At 42.5% G+C, this 25,229-nt stretch overlaps 1 protein-coding gene across 7 annotated transcripts in view; it reads left to right on the top strand.

The window, feature by feature from the left end:
• Positions 1 to 25,229, top strand: part of mapkap1 (MAPK associated protein 1) — a 527,166-nt gene that overhangs the window by 465,214 nt on the left and 36,723 nt on the right. The gene's annotated exons all lie outside the window — the stretch shown is intronic.

Genomic DNA, 25,229 nt, shown 5'->3' with positions numbered 1-25,229 from the left:
GATCCAGTGCTGTAGCCTAATATCTTCGTGCTGTCAGAGGATGAATCTCTGCTTTGTCTCTTTGAAATTGCTGCTCCTCTGCTAATGTGTGTGACGTTTTTGGATCTGTTGAAGTGTCTGGATGCATAAACGTATTGAAAAGGAACTGGAAAAAAGAAATTAGTCAAGAGTGTTGTTTCAAGTTTTGAAATGGAGAGTGGGAAAAGGCAATCTAAGCCCACTGCAAAGACTTTGTATAACCAAACTGAAAAGCTTCAAAATGAAAGGAAAATGAGTGTGAATAAAATTAAAGGGTTTATACCACAAATGAAATCATTCATGAAAAAAAGGAAAATGTTTCACAGGTACGATCTCTTTTAGAGAGTTTAATTGAACAGTGTGGAAATGCCACCATGTCACATGACACGCTAATTCCTTTACTCCCTGAGGAGGAGCAGAGGAAACATAATGAATGGTTTTCTAATATTATGGACTACAGCAACACATTTCAAAGGAGCGTTGAACAGTGCAGAGCAGCAGCTTGTGTCACATGATCAAACTGATTCTGGTGAAATGAATGAACAGGTATTTCCTTCAACACCTGAAGAAACTCAGCTACAGGCTGTTTCCATAATTAATACAGATGATCTGCAAGACAATGTAAAACCAGATGACAGTGTGTCAAATGTGGGAAGCAGAGTGTCTAAATCACAAAACTCTGCTATAGGAAGAGAGTCTGTTGCTTCCAGTATTTCTTCTGCATGTCTCAGAGCAGAGGCTGACTTGGCAGCTTTAAGGATGAGACAAAAATTATTAAAAGACAAACATGAACTGGAAGAGGTGGAGGAACTTAAATTGGATGAGGAAATTGCAGTAAACATGGCTAAACTGGATGTGCTCAAGTCTCGGAGCATCTTAAGTGGGAAAACCTCTGTATCAAAGCATTCGGATGGAATGAACTCCTATCTGGCAAGAGGACAAGGGAAAACACAGACCCTCAGTGCTAAAGCAAAGTCATTTGTACCACAAAGGTCACAATGTGAAATCAATCATATTCATCTGGATGCAGGTATAAGACCTAAGGAGAAAAATCCATCTCAGTTAATTAATTCACAACCTATGTCACTTACTTCCTATGAATCCAATCGATATGCAGTGAATCACAGTCCTCAAGAAGGGATGCAAATGCAAGATGGAAATACCTTGAATGCAAATATTGGTCCAAATGAAGATCAAAGCAATATGTTTGGCATTATGAGCAAACAAAATGAAATAACATCACTGTTGGTACAGCAGCAATGCCTTTCATCTTTGCCTAAGAGGGAGATACCAATTTTTGACGGTGATCCATTACAATTTCATGCGTTTGTGAAGGCCTTCGAGAACGGTGTGGAGAGGAACACTGCAAATCACAGTGACAGACTGTATTTCTTGGAACGGCACACAAGGGGTCACCCCAAAGAACTGATCCGAAGCTGCCAGCATATGGAGCTTGATAGAGGATATGCTAAGGCAAAAGTGTTATTAAAGGAGAAGTTTGGAAATGAGCAGAGGATTTCGTACGCATATATGGAAAAAGCTCTTTTATGGCCGCCAATCAAGAATGAGGATGTAAAGGCTTTGAGATGTATAGCCTTTTTCTCAGAGGTGCAATATCTGCATGAACTGAACATCCCAGCAAACATGCTAACCATCATAAAAAAGTTGCCCTATAAATTCCAAGATAAGTGGCGTTCTGTAGCCTGTGAACTACAGAAAAGGTGCAGCCAGAGAGCTACATTCATTGACCTCACAAGCTTCATTGAGAAACAAGTGTGGATTCTAACTGACCCAGTGTTCAGAAGCATACAGGACGCTCCATCACTGATGACAAATAAAGGAGTGAACAAGCCTAATCTACAAACTCGTTCTGGAATTAGGGGAACCAGTTTTGCCACCACTGTAGCCCCTGTGATGAACAGAACTCAGCCTGGAACTAAAGGAAAGGAGCGTTATGAGTCTGCGAGGAGGACATGCATGTGTTGTGGAGGAGGACATGCTTTGGATTCGTGTCCACAGTTGGGGAAGAAGGCACACAAAGAGAAGATGGGCTTCTTAAGAGAGAAGGGTGTCTGTTTTGGCTGTCTGTGTATTGGACACGTCAGCAAAGTTTGCAGAAAATGGATTTCCTGTACAAAATGTGGTCTCAAACATCCAACTGTTCTTTACATTCCTCAAAAGGAAAAGGACAAAGAGTCAGACCAAGCTGAGAGGAAATCAGAGGTGTTCATCGACAGTGCTCTGATGTCAAGTGGGCTTACAGGGGCTGGTGATGATGACTGTAAACTCCCCTGTAGTTCCAGTGCAAGTTGAGTCCAAGAAGGGCAGTAAGATAGTCACCACCTATGCTTTCTTGGACTTGGGAAGCACTGCAGTATTCTGTACAGAAGCTTTAAGGGAAAAACTTAATGTTGCAGTAAAGAAAGTTCATATTCTCCTACGGACAATGAGCCAAGAGAAAGTGGTGAGTAGCCACATGGTGCAAGGACTGGAAGTGGCTGGCTTGAATGGGGAGCATTTCTGTGAGCTGCCCAAGGCTTGCACACATGCCTGTTAACAAGGGAAATATTCCAAAACAGAGTGATATTCAAAAATGGCCTTATTTGAAGCATGTTCATTTGCCTGAGATTGATGCAGGGATTGAGCTGTTGATTGGGACAAATGTCTCTAAAGCCTTGGAACCCTTGCAAGTTATCCGCAGTGTTGGAGATGGACCCTATGCAATTCGAACAATGCTGGGCTGGACAGTGAATGGGCCGCTGAGAGAAGACAGTGGCGATGCAGTGGGCGGTGAGCAGCCAGAGTTAACAGTGAACAGAGTGTCAGTTGTGACTTTGGACGAACTTTCGCAGCAGCAGTTTAAGACTGATTTCCCTGAATGCAGCTTGGAGGAACAGCCTGGCATGTCAAGAGAAGAACAAAAGTTCATGGAGCTGGTTACGAGTTCAGCAAAGCAAGTCAATGGCCATTATCAGATCAACCTGCCATTGAGGAATAAGGACGTTAGTATGCCGAATAATAGGAAAATCATTGAGCAGCGTGCCTTACACCTGAAGAAGAGGCTTCAGAAGGATTCCTCATTTCATGCTGACTATATGGCCTTCATGAATGATCCTGTTGTCAAAGGCTATGCTGAAAGGGTGCCAGAAGAGGATTTGGAACGTAGTGATGGTAGAGTTTGGTACATCCCGCACCAAGGTGTTTACCATCCTACAAAGATGATGATCAGGGTTGTTTTTGACTGTGGAGCAAGTTTCCAAGGAACATCACTCAATGCTCAGCTCTTACAGGGCCCAGATCTTACAAGTTCACTGATTGGAGTGATGAGCAGGTTCAGGAAAGAACCAGTGGTTATTATGGCAGACGTGGAGGCAGTGTTTCACCAGGTCAGAGTCCCACCAGAGGATGCTGACCTCTTGAGGTTCCTCTGGTGGCCTGCTGGAGATTTAAGTCAAGATCATGTGGACTTGAGGATGTTGGTGCATCCCTTTGGGGCAACGTCCTCTCCAAGCTGTGTCAATTTTGCCCTCAGGAAATGCACAGAGGACAACAAAGGACAGTTCAGCCAGGAAGCAATGGACAAGGTCCTATATAGCTTTTATGTGGATGATTGCCTAGTGTCTGGGGCTTCAGAGGAGAAAGCTGTCTCTCTTTATCATGAGCTCATTGCAATCTGTGCAAAAGGTGGGTTTTGACTCACCAAGTGAATAAGCAACAGGCGTGATGTTCTAAATGCAATACCTGAAGAGCACAGAGCCAAAGACATGAAAATGTTGAACATGGACCAGGATTTGCCACCTGTGGAGAGAGTGCTTGGTGTGGAGTGGTGCATTCAGTCTGATACTTTTAAGTTCAAGACTGTTGTTAAGGATAGACCACTCACTAGAAGAGGAATCCTCTCAATGGTTGGCTCCATCGATGATCCTCTTGGCATCATGAGTCCTGTCATCTTGTCCGCTGTGAAAGCGGTGAGCCGTCCGACTCACTCTTTCACGACAGGGTGGTCGCCTAACAAATAAAGAAGCGCAACTAGGGCATACGGTACAAATAAGGAGGTGCGATTTTATTTACAATGCTCAAACCAAAAAGTGCAATAACAAAGAAACATTTCAAAATGCAAACAAAAATCAACACGAGGGTTGAAAAACAATAACTAAAGATACAATGAGCAAAATAGTAAATAGTAACGCAAGCACAATTTCTAATCAACACCTACAGTCACCTACATCAACCTTTCTCCTGAACTCCCACACCTAGACTGAGAAAACTGGTGTTTAAATACAAACAGCCTGATGGGTAAATTGAATGATTGAATCATTAGATAACAGGGAAATTGGTTGAGACCATTTAAACATGCAAAAGGTGAGATAAGAACATTACACTACTCCTTACATCCATATCAAAATACATACATACAATGTTAACATTTCAACATACATACATTCATACACAGACTAAAATACATTTCTTACTAAACCATCATTACTACACAAAATACCATATTTAACCCCACATGTTATATTTTAACCCCACCCCCCCAGTTAATCAATGTCTCTGATTGGCTGAATGAGAAATAAAGTCTTTGGCTTGCCATAGCTCGTGTTTCCCAAGGAATGCAAAATTTGGGAACCAAAAAGTGTATGCAAATGTTTGTGTGTGCAACGTGTGAACAAACGGAGCAGTGTGGATTATGGAGCGATATTGGCAGGTACCTCACCGAACGCTGCGCTGGCTGGTCACTCAGGTGAGTATGGAAAGTTTTTGAAATGTTGACATGACAAAGGACTCCACGAGTGAAAGTCCAATCCTCGCGTGTGCACGTGTGTGTATGCAGGTGTCTCTGTGTGTGCCTGCCAGAAAACGGTATCCGCTTAAAGGGGGAGAAGATCTAACGCATCTGTGAAAAGGGAGGACTGCCTTTTCACATTTCCCCCTTCCTCTGAAGACTCGCCGCTAGGGTGGCGAGACAGGTAATCCGCCACGGTGTTCTGTTTACCCGCTTGATAGCGGACCTGGAACCTGTAGGGCTGCAAAGCCAAGAACCAGTGGGTTATACGGGCATTTGTGTCCATCTGCCTGAGCCACCTCAAGGCTCGGTGGTCCGTTTCTAAAACAAAGTCTCTACCTAAAAGGTAGTACCTAAAAGCATCCAAGGCCCATTTAACCGCAAGGCACTCCAACTCAACAGCTGAGTACCTAGTCTCTCTTGGAAAGAGCTTGCGGCTTATGTAAGCCACTGGGCGCTGCTGCTCTCCTTCTCCTTGAAGTAGGCATCGGTCTGGACAGTCATGGGCTGCTTAAGGTCGGGGCTCTGCAGCACTGGGTCACTGCAGAGAGCTTCCTTCAAGTCCTGGAAGGCCTTGTCATGCTGCTCTTCCCACCTGACTCTCACAGAGCCAGACTTCCTGGTGAGGTCAGTGAGGGGGGGCAGCCCTGGTAGCAAAGTTAGGGATGAACTTCCGGTACCACCCTGCAAGCCCCAAGAAGGAATGGACACCCTTCTTGGTCTCAGGCCTCGGGCAGTCCCGGATAGCCTCCAGCTTATCCTTTTGAGGTCTGATGACCCCACGTCCAACAATATGTCCTAGGTAGCATACCTCTTGTTGAACCAAGGCACACTTGTTGGGCTGAATGGTTAGTCCTGCCTTGTGGATGCGGCGCAACACCTCTGCCAGGTGCTGTACGTGCTCCTCCTAGCTTCTGCTGTACACAATGATGTCATCCAAGTACGCCCCCACAAAGGCCCTGGTGCCGTCCAGTACACGGTCCATCAAACGCTGGAATGTAGCAGGCACCCCCTGCAGGCCAAAGGGCATAACAGTGAATTGGAAGAGGCCCTGGGGCATCCTGAAAGCGGTGTACGACCTGGCCTCCTTAGCCAGGGGCACCTGCCAATAGCCTTTGCTGAGGTCCATGGTGGTAATGTAGTGGGCGCCTCCCAGGCGCTCGATAAGATCCTCCAGTCTGGGCATAGGATAAGCATCAAAGTGTGACTGAGCCTTTACCTGCCTGAAGTCAATGCAGAACCGCATGGTGCCATCTTTTTTCAGTACCAGCACCACGGGGCTGCTCCAGGCACTCTCCGACCGCTCAATCACACCCAGCCTCTACATTACCTGCAATTCCTCCTGGAAAGCAGGTAACAAACGCTCAGGGACTCTGTACATCCGCTGCCGGGCTGGAATAGAATTCTTAAGACGGATGGAGTGCTCTGCCAGGGACGTATACCCCGGCTGGTCACTGAAAAGACCTTCAGGGACAATGGCCTGTAGCTCTCGCTGCTGTTGGGGAGTCAGATGGAACAAGTCCAATGTCCCAGCTGGACGATCAGTGGGGGAAAAACTGTTCCGGGGTGTCTTCCTCTTCCTTCACAGCTTGCACCAGCAGCTGTGGACTAAGTGGCGTCTCCCTTTCATGCCACTCTTTGAGGAGATTCACATGGAACACCTGGTGCTGCTTCCTCTTTTCTGGCATCTCCAGCTCGTAGGTGGTTGGCCCCAACTGTCTGATGATGCTGTAGGGTCCCTGCCACTTGGCCAGCAACTTGTTCTCCTCAGTAGGTAGAAGGAGGTGGACTTTCTGGTCTGGCTGGAAAGTTCTTTGCCGAGCACTCTGATCATACCAGGTGGTCTGGGTCTCTTGAGCACGTTGGAGGTTGTCCCGTGCCAGGTTGGCCATCTCCTCCATCTTCTCCCTCATGGCCATGACATAGGAGACAATGCTGGAGGTGATGGACTTGGGTGACTCCCAGGCCTCCTTGAGCAGATCAAGAGGCCCCCGAACCTGTTGGCCATACAGAAGTTCAAAGGGCGAGAACCCGGTGGACGCTTGAGGAACTTCCCTGTAAGCAAACATGAGGTAGGGCAACCAACAGTCCCAGTCCTTTCCATTAGCTGACACGAACTTCCTCAACATGCTTTTCAGTGTCTGATTATACCTTTCAACAAGGCCATCAGTCTGGGGATGGTAGGGAGTGGTCCTGAAGCCTTTGATACCCAACAACCCATAAACCTGTTTAAGTGTGTTTGAGAGGAAGGCTGTTCCCTGATCAGTAAGTATTTCTTGGGGAATTCCTACCCATGAAAACAACTGTAATAGTGCAGGGGCGATGGCTCTAGCAGTAACCTTCCGAAGGGGGAACGCTTCAGGATGGCGCGTAGCATAGTCACAGATTACTAGTATATATTGGTAGCCTGACTGTGTGCGTTTTAATGGTCCTACAATGTCCATACCTATTCTGGTGAAAGGGACATCCATCACTGGCAGTGGCTGAAGTGAATATGGCTTGACTCAATGTTTATTACATAACTGGCATGTGGGGCATGTTTTGCAGTGTTTTTGCACATTAGTGTACAATCCTGGCCAATAAAATTTATTAGAAATTCTCTCTAAGGTCTTCACACTTCCCAGATGCGCAGACCAAGGGATATCATGGCCCAATCACAAAATCTTCTGTCTTAAGCACATTGGTATGACCAGCTGCTCTACACTGCCACCCTCCGGTTGATGATATAACAAGCCATCACGCACAAAGTAAAACTCTCCTAACAGAGATTTTTTCTGGCCTGTGCTCACGCCATCAACTTCCACCACTTTATCAAAAAGCTCTGTCAGTGTGCCATCTTTACGTTGCAACTCTTTTAAGTTACCAGGAACTTGCCAAACATCCTCCCTTGCCTTAGGAACTGCCTTCAGCCCTCCATCAGACATAACCTTAACTGTGCCAACTAGCTTGTCATATCTGCGCTGACAGCAAGTCTTCCTAACTTTTACTTTTACAGGGGGACAAATATCTTCACCACTGAAGGTCATGGTATTCAACAATTCTTGTGTGGCTAATTCCTCAGCTGAAGTCGTTCGAGCCTGCGCCCTGGTAGCAACGCAACTCACGGCTAGAGTAGCTTGCACCAGGTCTGGCAGAATCCACACATCCTGGCCCAAAACCACAGGATGATTTAAACCTTTGACCACACCAGCTTCTGACTGGAATATCTGGCCTTGCACATTAACATTAACAAGTGCTATGGGATACTCGTGTTCGTCACCATTCACACAAACCACTCTCAACTTTCTCCCAGTCATAGCATCAAACTGCTGAACCAGGCGAGGTTGCACCAAAGTGTGGGTACTGCCTGTGTCCAAAAGAGCCTTTGCCGGTTTACCATTCAAGAGGACCTCCATCACTGGCACTCTGTTAGCATACACCATCTCAGTCATAGGTCTAGGCACAAAAACCACATTACTAGTACCCCTCACCTTCTTTACAGGGCAAACTCTAGCCCAATGACCTGGCTTACCACAATAATGACAAACAGTAGCAGGTGTGTTAGTGGATGTGTCAGTGGGTCTGGGCTGAGGATGGTGTTGTGGTGGATAATATCTAGTACTGGAACCCCTACTCTGTGTACTGCTCCCCAGGCCAGGACCAACTCCACTCCCATTTCCCACAGACTTACCCTTCTGAGGTGCTCTGCTGGGGCCCTGGAATCTAAAGTCCTTAAGTCCGCGGCGGGCTGCCAGGAAAGAATCCACCAGTTCTGCTGCCTTCAGGCCCGTGTTGGGGTTGTGTTCCTTCACCCATACTCTCACCTCTGGGAACAGAGAGCAAAGAAACTGCTCAAGGATGAGGACCTCACCAATCTCTTCAACAGTGCGCTCAGCCGGCCAATTTTGGTACAGGTCCTTCAGCCGGTTGTAAAACTCTTTTGGAGTCTCACCAGGTTGAATGTCTGGTTCCCTGAACCTCATCTGGTAGCTCTCGGGGCTGATCTCATACTTGGCCAAGATGGCGTCTTTCACCTTATAGTAGTCCACTGCCTCATATGGATCCATGGCTACATAAGCAAACCGCGCTCTGCCCGTCAAGTACGGCACTAAGAATGTAGCCCACTCAGCTGGAGGCCACCTGTAGGCTGTAGCTAGCCTTTCAAAGGTCGTCATGTACTGCTCCACATCACCGTCCTCTAGCCTAGGCACCGCTGCTCTGGTCCAGGTTGCTGGCGCTGGTACTGCTGGATACGCTGCTGCTGGTACGGATGGTGCTGGTGCTGAATATGCTGCTGCTGACGCTACTGCTGGGTGCCCTGCTGCTGGTGGTGCTGCAGGTGGTGTTGCAGGTGGTGCTAGATGCACTAGTGCTGGTGGTGATGCTGTTACTACCGGAGGCAGTATAGCAGGTGGTGCTCCGGATGGCATCATGGGGGGTAGTGTTGCTGGGACGGCACCTGGTGCTAATGCTGACCATGCTCCATCTCCCTGCTTCTGCTGTCCTCCCCTGCCACTCCTGCGATCGGCCTCCAACTCGTCCCGGACGTTACTCAGTTGGATTTGGACGCTGCACCACCTCTGCTCTTGCTTCACCCTCTCTTGTTCCTGTGCCTGTATTGACTGCTTCAGCAGGCTGTACAGGGCTGAGAGGTCAAACTCTTCTGACTGCCTGTCACCACCATCAGGATGCGCCTGTAGCTCTCCTCCTTCAGCTCCCTCGGCCTCCTCCCCACCTGGTAGCTCACCAAGGAGGATGGTCTTCGACAAGCGTCTGAAAGCCATCTCTCTCCGCACTTGAGCCCGTCTTGTTGGTCTCTGCCTCAATGTCAGCGCCACGATCCCACTTCTGACACCAAATGTGAAAGCGGTGAGCCGTCCGACTCACTCTTTCACGACAGGGTGGTCGCCTAACAAATAAAGAAGCGCAACTAGGGTGTACGGTACAAATAAGGAGGTGCGATTTTATTTACAATGCTCAAACCAAAAAGTGCAATAACAAAGACACATTTCAAAATGCAAACAAAAATCAACACGAGGGTTGAAAAACAATAAAGATACAACGAGCAAAATAGTAACGCAAGCACGATTTCTCAACACCTACAGTCACCTACATCAACCTTTCTCCTGAACTCCCACACCTAGACTGAGAAAACTGGTGTTTAAATACAAACAGCCTGATGGGTAAATTGAATGATTGAATCATTAGATAACAGGGAAATTGGTTGAGACCATTACAACATGCAAAAGGTGAGATAAGAACATTACACTACTCCTTACATCCATATCAAAATACATACATACAATGTTAACATTTCAACATGCATACATTCATACACAGACTAAAATACATTTCTTACTAAACCATCATTACTACACAAAATACCATATTTAACCCCACACATTATATTTTAACCCCCCCCCCAGTTAATCAATGTCTCTGATTGGCTGAATGAGAAATAAAGTCTTTGGCTTGCCATAGCTCGTGTTTCCCAAGGAATACAAAATTTGGGAACCAAAAAGTGTATGCAAATGTTTGTGTATGCGTGTGCAACGTGTGAACAAACGGAGCAGTGTGGATTATGGAGCGATATCGGCGGGTACCTCACCCAACGCTGCGCTGGCTGGTCACTCAGGTGAGTACGGAAAGTTTTTGAAATGTTGACGTGACAAAGGACTCCAAACGCAGTTGCCGACTCCATGAGTGAAAGTCCAATCCTGTGCACGTGTGTATGCAGGTGTCTGTGTGTGTGCCTGTCAGAAAACGGTATCCGCTTAAAGGGGGAGAAGATCTAACGCATCTGTGAAAAGGGAGGGCTGCCTTTTCACATCCGCAAAGAAGATCTTAAGGGATCTGTGCAGGAGAGCACTTGGCTGGGACAATGTCATACCCCAGACCGTGGCTCAGGAGTGGACAAATTGGCTGGATGAACTTTGCCATCTGGAGAAATGTAACATTATGAGGTGTCTGACACCATCGGACTTCGGTGAAGTGACTACAGCACAATTACATCATTTCTGTGACGCAAGCGAGGATGGCTATGGACCAGTGACCTAACTATTGTTAAGAAATGCACACTCACGGGTGCACAGTGCTTTTGTCATGGGAAAGGCAAGAGTGGCACCATTGAAACCTGCTACCATCTCCTGAATGGAGCTTATCACTGCCACCATGGCCAGTCGCACTGATTATCTTGTGGAATAAAGAGCTGCACATGCATCTTCAGGACTCTGTGTTTTGGACCGATAGCACTTTGGTGCTCAAATATATCAGGTTCAGAGTCTTTGTCGCTAATCGAATCACAGAAATTCGCAAGGCTTCACAACCCTCTCAGTGGAGGTATGTTGGAATGGCAAGTAATCTAGCAGATGTTGCCTCCAGGGGTGTGAAAGGCAATGCATTTCTCAAGGATGCAACATGGGTGTCAGGGCCTCATTTTCTCCTTCAACCTGAGAATGAGTGGCCTGTTGACCCTGAGGATGTTCAACTTCCAGCAGATGACCCTGAGGTCAAAAAGGAAGCCTCAGTGAATGCTGTACAGGCCAGTGAGGAGGCTGATGCAGGGACTTGCCTGATTCACCACTTCAGCTCTTGGATCCATCTGAGAAAGTCTGTAGCTTGGATTTTGAGATTTAAAACTTGGCTCTCATCTCTCTGTCAGAAGAGGAGACAATTGAATATGGCTCTTGCACAATTTGATTTGGATATGGAACAATGATGACATTCATTGGAGAAGGATATGAAAACATTCAAGAGAAAGACGCTTTCAAGTTGTCTATCAGTGGAGGAGTTGGAGAAATCAGAGCTGGAGATCATCAAGTTCAGCCAAAGGAGGAGGTTTCTAGAGGAATTCTCCATGCTGGAAAAAGGCAAAAGTGTCAAGGGTTATAGTCACATCCACACACACTGTCCACTAATGGAAGATGGGGTTCTGAGAGTTGGTGGTCGGCTCAGCAGGTCATCTATGCCAGCAGAAACTAAGCATCCAATAATACTGGCAAAAGATTTACATATCTCAACTCTTCTGCTGAGACGTATCCATCAAGAGGTGGGACATGGCGGGTGAAACCACATGTTGTCCAAGCTGCATGAGAAATACTGGATCTCAGGAGCTAGTACAGCCATAAGGAATGTTCTGTCAAAGTGTGTGAGCTGTCAACGTTTGAATGCTCAGTCAGTGTCTCAGCTAATGGCAGACTTACCATCTGAAAGGGTGACTCCAGATGAACCTCCATTTACTCGGGTAGGAGTAGACTATTTTGGACCTTTCGAGGTGAAGAGCAGAAGAAGTGTTTGTAAAAAGGTATGGGGTCATTTTTACCTGCATGGCCATAAGAGCAATCCACATTGGAGTAGCACCTTCACTCGACACAGACGCCTTCATAAATGCTCTCAGGCACTTTATAGCAAGACGTGGTCAAGTATGGGAATTGCGCTCAGATAATGGGATGAATTTCAGGGGAGCAGAACACGAATTGAAAATATCTATTGAGCAGTGGAATCAGGCACAGATTAATGATGTCCTCCTTCAGAAAGGGATAAAATGGACTTTTAATCCCCCAGCTGGCTCCCATCATGGAGGGTCTTGGGAGAGGTTAATTCGATCAGTCTGTAAAGTCCTCAACTCCACCTTGAATGTGCAAAGTTTGGATGAAGGAGGACTTCACACAGGTTTTCTGTGAAGTGGAAGCCATTATCAATGGCTGACTGATAACAAAAGCTTCCATGGATCCTCATGACCTGGAAGCATTGACGCCTATTCATCTGCTGCTTTTGAAGGCATTACCATCTTTGCCACCAGGAGTCTTCCAGGAAGCCGACATGTACACATGTAGGCGATGGAAGCAGGTCCAATACACGTCAGGCCTGTTCTGGAAGAGATGGGTTAAGGAGTACTTACCTCAATTGCAGGAGCGGCAGAGATGGTCAGGAGCGAAGTGTAATTTTGTTCCTGGAGATCTGGTGCTTATAGTAGACAGCACAGCACCTCGTGATTCCTGGGTCATAGGATGAGTCCTACAAACCTTTCCGGACAGAAGGGGCTTTGTGCATCAGGTGCGCATCAAGACTAAGAGTAGCTGCCTGAACCGGCCTATAACCAAGGTCTGTCTGCTGCAGGAGGCAGATCCTGGAGGTGGGGCGGCTGTTATGAATGACTATGCCTAGTCCTCTGACTAGACCTCTGACTTAACTTTAACTTTGATACTTGACTGGCAGTGACTGTGGTGAACACAGATCACAGGGCTACATGCTAGTAACCTCTGGCCCTATTGACTGACCTTTTACAGGATCGTGAAGACAGAAGACGACAAAGAATGTAATGTGATTTATGTGGACTGTTAGTTTTAATTATTTCATGACTCCTATTGTGTATAATTATTGAGTGATAGCTTAATAATTAGGGTCTGGTGTGTAGGAGCCATGAAGGTATTTATGATGAAATGTACATATAATTTTGTGGTTTATATTATGGGTTATTTGGTTTATTATGTTTTATTTTTTTGTTATTTATTTTGATATCACAGTAATTGGGTGATGAGTTTATGGGCAGTAACATTTAGCTAATATAGTCGCAGGTGCAGTGGCACGGGCGGAAGTAATTAAGACGAGAGGGTGAGCTACTGGGAGGCCGTACTTTTTGTTGATCGCTGTTTTATCATTGTTTATGCTTGGATTGCTGTGATTTTCTTTATATTTTGAGCATTTTATGTTAAGTTGTCATACTTTTTTAATAAAAACCGGTAAATGGATTCCTGGATCTCAGCGGATATTTTGTTTAGTAGCCTACAGCACGTCAGACAATCAGCTAACACCCGGCTCTCAGCCTCTCAGCGACTGCTTTGGATACTAGTCGCTACAAGGAGGTTGAGTTGGGTTTGGAGAGATGGAGGTATGCATTGGAACGAAGAGGAATGAAGATGAGCAGTAGCAAAACAGAATACATGTGCATCAGTAAGAATGGGGATGAGAGTGTAGTGAAGATGCAAGGAGTAGACGTAAAGAAAATTGGTGAATTCAAGTACCTGGGGTCAACTGTGCAGGAAAATGGGGGCTGCGATAGTGAGGTGAGAAAGAGAGTGCAGGCAGGGTGGAGCAGTTGGAGAAGGATTTCGGGAGTCATTTGTGATAGGAAAGTCCCAGCAAAAATGAAAGGTAAGATGTATAAGACAGTAGTGAGACCAGCTATTATGTGTGGATTGGAGACTGTAACCTTAACGAAGAGACAGGAGGCAAAGTTGGAGGTGGCAGAGTTGAGGATGTTAAGGTTTGTGATGGGAGTGACGAGGTTGGACAGGATAAGGAACGAGCACATCAGAGGGACAACACATGTGGAGAGCTTGGGAATGAAGCTAAGAGAGATGAGACTGAGATGGTATGGACACATCCTGAGAAGAGATGCAGAGCATGTTGGAAGGAGAATGGAGCTGCCAGGCACATGAAAATGAGGGACACCAAAGCGTAGATGCATGGATGTGGTGAGAGGACATGAAAGTGGCAGGTGTGGTAGAGAAGGATGCAGAAGACAGGGAGCAATGGAGATGAAAGATCCGCTGTGGTGACCTCTAATCGGGAGCAGCCAAAAGTAGTAGTGACACACACACACACACATATATATATACATATATATATACATATATATATATATATATATATATATATATATATATATATAAATAAAAGAATAAGGTAATCCTTAGACACTCTTGTGTCTAAGGATTACCTTATTCTTTATATATATATATATATATATATATATATATATATATATATATATATATATATAAAATATAAAAGAATAAGGTAATCCTTAGACACAAGAGTGATATATATACACACACACACACACATGGTATATACACACTATACAGTGGGGCAAAAAAGTATTTAGTCAGTCACCAATTGTGCAAGTTCTCCCACTTAAAAAGATGAGAGAGGCCTGTAATTTTCATCATAGGTATACCTCAACTATGAGAGAGAAAATGAGAAAAAAAAAATCCAGAAAATCACATTGTCTGATTTTTAAAGAATTTATTTGCAAATTATGGTGGAAAATAAGTATTTGGTCAATCATAAAAGTTCATCTCAATACTTTGTTATATAACCTTTGATGGCAATGACAGAGGTCAAATGTTTTCTGTAAGTCTTCACAAGGTTTTCACACACTGTTGCTGGTATTTTGGCCCATTCCTCCATGCAGATCTCCTCTAGAGCAGTGATGTTTTGGGGCTGTCGCTGGGCAACACGGACTTTCAACTCCCTCCAAAGATTTTCTATGGGGTTGAGATCTGGAGACTGGCCAGGCCACTCCAGGACCTTGAAATGCTTCTTACGAAGCCACTCCTTTGTTGCCCGGGCGGTGTGTTTGGGATCATTGTCATGCTGAAAGACCCAGCCACGTTTCATCTTCAATGCCCTTGCTGATGGAAGGAGGTTTTCACTCAAAATCTCACGATACATGGCCCCATTCATTCTTTCCTTTACACGGATCAGTCATCCTGGTCCCTTTGCAGAATAACAGCCCCAAATCATGATGTTTCCACTCCCATGCTTCACAGTAGGTATGGTGTTCTTTGGATGCAACTTAGCATTCTTTCTCCTCCAAACACGACAAGTTGAGTTTTTACCAAAAAGTTCTATTTTGGTTTCATCTGACCGTATGACATTCTCCCAATCCTCTTCTGGATCATCCAAATGCTCTTTAGCAAACTTCAGGCAAGCCTGGACATGTATTGGCTTTTAAGCAGGGGGACACGTCTGGCACTGCAGGATTTGAGTCCCTGGCGGCGTAGTGTGTTACTGATGGTAGCCTTTGTTACTTTGGTCCCAGCTCTCTGCAGGTCATTCACTAGGTCCCCCCATGTGGTTCTGGGATTTTTGCTCACCGTTCTTGTGATCATTTTGACCCCACGGGGTGAGATCTTGCATGGAGCCCCAGATCGAGGGAGATTATCAGTGGTCTTGTATGTCTTCCATTTTCTAATAATTGCTCCCACAGTTGATTTCTTCACACCAAGCTGCTTACCTATTGCAGATTCAGTCTTCCCAGCCTGGTGCAGGTCTACAATTTTGTTTCTGGTGTCCTTTGACAGCTCTTTGGTCTTGGCCATAGTGGAGTTTGGAGTGTGACTGTTTGAGGTTGTGGACAGGTGTCTTTTATACTGATAACGAGTTCAAACAGGTGCCATTAATACAGGTAACGAGTGGAGGACAGAGGAGCCTCTTAAAGTTGTTGTTACAGGTCTGTGAGAGCCAGAAATCTTGCTTGTTTGTAGGTGACCAAATACTTATTTTACCGAGGAATTTACCAATTAATTCATTAAAAATCCTACAATGTGATTTCCTGCATTCTTTCCCCCCATTCTATCTCTCATAGCTGAAGTGTACCTGGGCCATTCTATGAAACCGGTGCCTTTTCCACATTGCAATTCTGAAAAAAATAATTTAAGATAAGCTATTTTTTAAGATACTCATATTAAATATGTGACATCAGAGCCGCAAAAAAATGTATTTTTCCACCTTGTGCATAAATTCCTGTTAATATTATCCTTTTTATTGTGACCCAGGTGTCATGTGTTTTACCACCCTGTAACGGACAAGATGCACTAAATTTGAAGCATAATGCATATATTAATTTCAAATCATCTTATATTTTCCTCTCACATAATTGTCCATAATATGATATTAGAAATTGCAAGTTGGGTTTTTAATCAGATATTTATGTAATTTATATTTCTATCTCCATAACATGAATTCTCAGTGTTTTATAATTGGTGTTTTAACAATATTGGCCATTTTACCCCATATTGTGAAATGAACGTTACATTTGTTAATAGGCTTATTTTATCACATTATGATAAAACAATTATTTTGGGGATATTTCACAGCATTTCCATGAATTTAAACAAAAAACACATTGTTACAGGGTGGTAAGTCATGTTACAGAGTGGTAAGTCCTGCTTTGGGTCTGTTGCAGTAGCGGCTGGCTTTTGTAAAAGTGAGGGAGGAAGGAATGCTTGGTTGAAGGTCACGGGCCCCAATGCGACCGCACCTGCTGGACCGGCTATAGTTACACGCACGGGTTGAGTTGATAATAGTTGAAAAACCTATCATTTTAACGGGGTGTGTACACTTTTTATAGCTGCTGTACACATTACTTTCAGGTGTTCAACACATCTTTCTCTTTCAAAATTCTCTCAAAATCTTCCGTATTTAATGAAGCAAACCTGGCGTCCATGTTTCTAGCTCAGCCCATGGAAGGGTTTTGCAAGCAAAACATTCACCACGTCCTCTGTTTCCATTACTTTATTCATAGAATATTTATAACATAGTCAATCCACTTCCACCTCGCCGTTCTCACTCTGACTGCCGAAGTGCCCGAGTCACCGGATCTAGAAGTTAAGTTTGATAAGATAACCCCTCCCCCCAGGCAGCTAAGGCCTCTACTTATTGGTTCATTGCGCAACTAGGGCTGCAGCCTATTGGTTGATATTTTGTAGCACTTGTCAGATCTCTTAGCTAGTCCCACCCTCTTAGAGGAGGATTTTCCTCCTCTCTCTCATTGAAGTCTATGTTAACCACGAGCCGCCAGTGCCGGAGACTGTTTGAATCGGAGTGAATGGGAGCCGAAGGGAGGAAGATCCTCCGTGCAGTAATTTCTAATAGCGAGCGATAGGGGGTGCTAATGTAATTTCACCCAGAGAAACAAATATAATGTACATGTCGTATTTGGCAGTAAAATAGTAATATTCAAGGACAGCAATTCATTAAATTGGTCAAGACAATTTCAACTTTTTATTCTTAGAATTTTTAAGGAGGATCTTCCTCCCTCTCCTCACTGGAGAAGCCACCTGTGGTCTGTTGATTTGGTTTGTTTCCATGCATTAACATTAGTTTTATTAATTTTTCCTGGATATATGTAGGGACAGCAAATATAAGACAAGAGCCAAAATACATATGAAATATTTATTGATAAAAGGTTTCACAAATACAAATAAAAAAACATTAGTAAGTGCATTCAACACTGCATCCTGCCTGCTCCCTCTCGGCATTTTGTGGTTGGAAAACCTCAGGGCTCTCAGGAGGGCTGTCAAAAGCTTTCATCCTATCCTTTGCCTGCTTTCTTCTTGCATTCTGTTCTCTCCACTTTTTTCTTAGCTGTCGCTGGTCCCTCTCATTCAGATCTCTGATGAGTAACTTCTTCCCTGTTTCTACATCTTGTCTCCATTTCTGCCCTTTTTCTAGATACTGCTGCCTCCTCACAGGATCAGCATTGCGGCGGGCACGAAATAATCGTTGCCATTCTGCATTGCTCATTGGGGCCATGATCATCTGCAAATTAACATTAAATTATGAAAATTATGATTAATGATACAAGTGAGTGTGATAAGTTTAAAGAGGGACAACTCATAACTGGTTGTTAGATTTTGTTTACATAAAAACGCAGCATTCAAACTATCTGGCTGGTATGAACTCACTGCTAATGACTCACTGAAGCTTTGATTGTATTCCCAGTGCTCTTAATAAATAAATAAATAATAAATAGGTTTCTGTACTTATAATAGTATGTAAATCCCTAAATATAGATACAACATTTGAATTATAATCTTAATGCCACTGACAAGCCCTCATATGTTCCCTTTACCACCCTGTAACAATACAAAGTGTTAAAGGGTGGTATGTTACAGGGTGGCAAATTTCACCTCAGAATGACCTCAGCTAGTTCTGATAATAACTAGCATAGCCAACAAGTGTACAATCCAGTTTACAAATCTCTCTATTTTCCTTAAAAGCTGAAAAAAACAAGAATTTTTTTATAGTTTCCCTGTCTATTATGCGTTACAGGGTGGTAAGGTTAAGCTTAACAGACCCTATCTAACTACCAAAAAGAGCAAATAAATCATATCAAATTGTGTGGGAACTTGCCTGCTTGGGATCCTGACTTTGGCCAAGGGTTTTAGTGATGTCATCAGCTTTCTGTGATGTCACTTAGAGACACTGTCTTTCTAACAGCCAAAACGTGTAAGTGTTAGGGGGTGGTATGTAAAATTGTGGGACGAGCATAAATTGTGATTTTTAGATAATAAATGATGCTTTTATTCTAAACAAAACTATTGTATTTTACGAAGGATGTAATTTTATTCATGAAATTAATAAAAATTGTTTGAAAAATGTATATATTTATGTAAATATGTTAGGTGCAAATTCCATACGGGACTTCCCGGACATGGGAAAATAGGTTGTGTATATGATAAGATGAAAAAAATTTAGGATTTTTGTTTACAGTGACAGTAAAACATGCATTGTGTAATTCACAACACTTAAATAAACAGTTTTGTTCATTTGAAATACATTTTCACAATTTCTGACATTTTTTAGAGGTCATGAAATTATGCGGACACAAAAGGCACCGGTTTCGTAGAATGACCCACCTATGATGAAAATTACAGGCCTCTCTCATCTTTTTAAGTGGGAGAACTTGCACAATTGGTGGCTGACTAAATACTTTTTTGCCCCACTGTGTGTGTGTGTGTGTGTGTGTGTGTGTGTGTGTGTGTATATATATATATATATATATATATATATAAAATATGGAATGAAACTCTGAATATATGGAATGAAACTTGGCTGACGTCATGAAGGCACTGCCGCCGTCCTGCAGCAAAAATGAGTCAGTCGGCTCGGGATTTGGTTGTGGCTATTTTAAACAATAAAGACATTGTTAACACTCTGGCGAATGCTTGTGGTTTTATTAGTCTTTACTTCTTTTATGTGCAACGAAGCTACGGTGACGGTCATTTCCCTCGTGGATCATATTTGTATAATGGTCTTTTCTGTATATAATACTAATTTGTAAATTTTGTTTGTTGAGTTTTACAGCATTTCTCAATATACTCTAATACTCTCCTCTGAGTCAGAGTTTTTCTTGGGACCTGTTGTCTATCTGCCGAGCTGTGGGAATGGGGGCAGAATACAACGTTTCATTCCATATATTCAAAGAGTAATTTACTGAACAGCATGCCATTTTTATATATATATATATATATATATATATATATATATATATATATATATATATATATATGTGTGTGTGTGTGTGTGTGTATATATATATATATATATATATATATATATATATATATATATATGTATATGTGATTCCACGCTTATGGGTACTGAAATGGGGACATGAACTTATTCACCTAAAACCATTTCTTTTTTTACCATCGGGTCACAAAACATGTAATCTTTAATGAATGATATGTTATCTTTTAACTTTAATTTTCTGAGATATAATAAAAACATATTTATATGCCAAAGTCAAGCCTATGAGTTCCAAAATGATGTCTGTTACATTACTTCTGTTACGATTGTCCATCTCGCGTCTGTTACAAATTAATTACAATCTAGCTATATACCATGTTAATCTTATTGAAAGAATGTGTATGTTTATTCTACTACACATGTTTATTAATTATATTTGCTAAAACATCACCTTCCTATGTTTCAAAAAGTAATTCTACATTGTTAAAATTGAGAATATATATGTCCACAACACTTCTGTTACGTTCTGACTTTGGCATATAAATATGTTTTTATTACATCTCAGAAAATTAAAGTTATCTTTTAACACATCATTCATTAAAGATTACATGTTTTGTGACCTGATGGTAAAAAAAAGAAATGGTTTTAGGTGAATTTTTAAAAATAAGTTCATGTCCCCATTTCAGTACCAATAAGCGTGGAATCACTCATATAAATAAAAATCAGGGCAACATTAACTTTTAAACCCACTTGCCCCCTATTTTGCGTGTTTCGTTTTTTGAGGAAAACCGTAGAATAGTTGTGAATTACAACATAAAATGAAGATCACACACTGAGTTGGAGTTTGGTTATTGATCAAGTTTATTATTATGTTTAGTTATTGGTTACTTTTTACTTGTGATGGACAATAACAATTTTATCCAAAATATTTTTTCCTGTTTTAGTCGATTTATTTCCATTTCACATGCATGCAGCTGTTGCAAAGTTGTGTGTTTGTGTAGAACTCTCTGACTGTAGGTTCATTACTCAATAATGTAGAAATCATAAATAGAAATCTATCACAAAGTTTGTATGAAGAAAACAATAGGGTGCCAATACTTCTGAACAGTACTGTTTGAGTATATATCTTTTTTTTTTATCATCCACCTCTAGGTTTAAAAAAAAAAAACATGCTGTGTCATGACAGACAGGATAATGTTTAAAATTATTGTTTAGTGTGTAGGTTGTGGATGTTTTATACAGACCTGGCAACCTGTAACTGAATCAGTGCAGCTGGTCTGTAATATGACAGTGCAGGTTTTTATTTTTTTTTACTAAACCTAGAGGTGGATGATATAACACAAAAATGGTATATAAATATTTTGCACAGGACTGGGTTCCTCTGATAACAGAAACAAAGCTCCAGCTCTCTCTGCTTTTAATCTCTTCTGTTCTTTCAGGATTTATCGCACATGTCACTCCTTGTTGAGGTTTTTTTTTTAATATGCCCGAGTTGTTTGAAACCAATCTGGGTTTTCTGTGTCGAATAAGGAAGTGGCTTCACCTTTAAGAAAATCAAATACTTTCATGAAGGCACTAACTCGAATGCGAGCAGATAAAAATAAAATGAGATTCTTAAGCAAACTCTTCCATATTCACTTCTGACTTTGTTTTTGTAAAATACATTTTAAATACAATCATGAATTTCTCTGGAGTTTTCAGGCTGAGCTCCTCTCTTCGTATTCTTTAACCACTCATTTCCTTGTTGTTCTTGAAGCCTTGCTTACATGAAAGATGGTGTCTGTCTGACCCCAGCTGTAATTATCATGTGATGTGTGACATCATGCGCAAGGGGTCTATAAACAGTATGTGTACCATACTACAACAACGAGGGTATATAAAATAACTTGCAAAGCAGTAATTGAAACCGAGACTAAGAAAACAGCCAAGACATAATGGCGGATACGTAGTGAGGGACGCTTTTAGGAACTGAAATAAAAGATCAAAAAGCCTAATTTTTGTGGTGGTAGTTCGTAATATATGCTCATTCCAACTTGCCCGGTCGGGCATGTTGGGGACATATCCCACTTGCCCCGGGTAATCGGGCAGTCCTTAATGACGAGCCCTGTGTGTGTCTCTTAACAGCATATCTGAGATGAAAGAAAGCTATCTTCGTAAGGTTATCTATCAGTTTCAAATGAAAGACGAGTCAATGATCACCCCAATCATTTAGTCTTTTACTGCTGCACATGAAGAAACAGAAAGACCATCCAGATTACCTATGCATTACATTACACTAATGGCATTTAGTAGACGCTCTTATCCAGAGCGATGTACAACATACCCAGAGCAGCCTGGGGAACAGTTGGGGGTTAGATGCCTCACTTGAGCACTTCAGCCATTCCTGCTGGTCCAGGGCATTGAACCTGTGAACTTTTGGTCCCAAAGCTGCTTCTCTAACCATTAGGCCATGGCTTCCCTATGCAATGCAATCAGAAAACTTTCTTCAAGCTGCATGTGGTCTGAGTACAAATACTTCTGTCTTGTCAGACTTATGTAGAAGGAAGTTAATAAGCATCCAGTGTCTAATATCCTTTACATATTCCTCAATGTTATTAAGCTGGTGTCTCTCATCTGGCTTTGCAGAAACATGTGTCTCATCAGCATAACAGTGGAAGCTAATTCCATGCTTACAAATATTATTACCCAGAGGTAACATATAAAGAAAAAAAGCAGTGAACCTAAGACAGAACCTTGTGGAACACCAAACTTTATCTTGGTATGCATAGAAAAATCATCATTTACATCAGCAAGCCAATAATGATCAGTTAAATAAGACCTGAGTCAGGAGAGTCCCTTGACTCCCACAACATTTTCTAGTTAAGAAAAATGGCATGATTAGTGGTGTCAAGGGCTGCGCTAAGGTCAAGCAATACAAGCAGGGTCACACAGCCCTGATCAGAGGCCAACAGTAGGTCATTTACTACTTAAACCACTGCTGTCTCTGTGCTATGACGAGATCTACGTCCTGACTGATACGTTTCCTCAATGTTGTTATTCTTGTGGAGATATGAGTATAACTGCTGTGCCACAGCTTTTTCTAGGATCTATGTCCTGACTGATACGTTTCCTCAATGTTGTTATTCTTGTGGAGATATGAGTATAACTGCTGTGCCACAGCTTTTTCTAGGATCTTGGAGATAAAGGAGAAGTTTGATATTGGCCTATAGTTGGACAGCTGACAGGTGTTGAGGTCAGGTTTTTTAATCAGGGGTTTGAAACTGCTAGTTTAAAGGATTTCAGTACAATACCAATTCTAAGGGAATAATCGATTATTTTTAGAAGAGGTTCAATTCCTTCTGGTATTATCTGTTTGAAGCAGTAGTTTGAAGTGTAGGTAAGGGATCTAGTCCACAAGTTGAAGATTTTGATATAAAAATGAATGAAGTTAGTTCAGTTTTTCTAAGGGGAGTAAAACATTCTAATTGCTGATCTGATACAGTTATATTGTTAACTGCAGAGTTACTTAAATAGCACAGTAGCAAATCCACCAAGGAATGGCTCAAAAAGAAGAAATGGAAGGTTATGGAATGGCTTAGACAAAATCCAGATTTAAACCCCATTGAAATGTTTTGAGATTTGAAAATGACAGTCTATTGGGGGGGGGGACCCCGCAAACATCTTACAACTGAAGGAATTTTCATGGAAGCGTGATTAAACATTTCAGCAAGCTGATGTCAGAGACTGGTGGACAAAATCATGGCAAAATCATGGAAACCCTGTATTTCATTGAAAATAGTACAAAGGCAACATATCAAATGTTGAAACTGAGAAATCTTATTACTTGAGAAATATATGTTCATTTTGAACTTGATGCCAGCAACATGTTTCAAAAAAGTTGGGACAGGGGCATGTTTGCCACGGTGTTGCCTCACCTCAATTTTTAAGCACCACACTGTAAATGTTTTGAAACTGAGGAGATCAGTTGCTGTAGTTTTGAATGTAAAATGTCTCACTCTTGCCTGATATACAATTTTAGTTGCTCAACATTCCGGGGTGTCCTTTGTCGAATTGGCGCTTCATAATATGCCAAATGTTTTCAGTGGGTCTGGACTGCATGCAGGCCAGTTTAGCACCAGGACTCTTACTATGAAGCCATGTACAGTGGTGCTTGAAAGTTTGTGAACCCTTTAGAATTTTCTACATTTCTGCATAAATATGACCGAAAACATCAGATTTTCACACAAGTCCTAAAAGTAGATAAAGAGAACCCAGTTAAACAAATGAGGCAAAAATATTATACTTGGTCATTTATTTATTGAGAAAATGATCCAATATTACATATCTGTGAGTGGCAAAAGTATGTGAACCTCTAAGATTAGCAGTTAATTTGAAGGTGAAATTAGAGTCAGGTGTTTTCAATCAATGGGATGACAATCAGGTGTGAGTGGGCACCCTGTTTTATTTAAAGAACAGGGGTCTATCAAAGTCTGAACTTCATAACATGTGTTTGTGGAAGTGTATCATGGCACAAACAAAGGAGATTTCTGAGGACCTCAGAAAAAGCGTTGTTGATGCTCATCAGGCTGGAAAAGGTTACAAAACCATCTCTAAAGAGTTTGGACTCCACTAACCCACAGTCAGACAGATTGTGTACGAATGGAGGAAATTCAAGACCATTGTTACCCTCCCCAGGAGTGGTTGACCAACAAAGATCACTCCAAGAGCAAGGCGTGTAATAGTCGGCAAGGTCACAAAGGATCCCAGGGTAACTTCTCAGCAACTGAATGCCTCTCTCACATTGGCTAATGTTAAATGTTCATGAGTCCACCATCAGGAGAACACTGAACAACAATGGTGTGCATGGCAGGGTTGCAAGAAGAAAGCCACTGCTCTCCAAAAAGAACATTGCTGCTTGTCTGCAGTTTGCTAAAGATCACGTGGATAAGCCAGAAGGCTGCTGGAAAAATGTTTTGTGCATGGATAAGACCAAAATATAACTTTTTGGTTTAAATGAGAAGCGTTATGTTTGGAGAAAGGAAAACACTGCATTCCAGCATTAGAACCTTATCCCATCTGTGAAACGTGGTGGTAGTATCATGGTTTGGGCCTGTTTTGCTGCATCTGGGCCAGGATGGCTTGCCATCATTGATGGAACAATGAATTCTGAATTATACCAGCGAATTCTAAAGTAAAATGTCAGGACCTCTGTCCATGAACTGAATCTCAAGAGAAGGTGGGTCATGCAGCAAGACAACAACCATAAGCACACAAGTTGTTCTACCAAAGAATGGTTAAAGAAAAATAAAGTTAATGTTTTGGAATGGCCAAGTCAAAGTCCTGACCTTAATCCTATCGAAATGTTGTGGAAGGACCTGAAGCAAGCAGTTCATGTGAGGAAACCCACCAACATCCCAGAGTTGAA

Source organism: Neoarius graeffei, chromosome 28 (assembly GCF_027579695.1).
Source record: "Neoarius graeffei isolate fNeoGra1 chromosome 28, fNeoGra1.pri, whole genome shotgun sequence".
NCBI lineage: Eukaryota > Metazoa > Chordata > Actinopteri > Siluriformes > Ariidae > Neoarius > Neoarius graeffei.
Note: the sequence above shows the minus strand (reverse complement) of the source record. Positions and strands in the feature narration are given on the sequence as shown.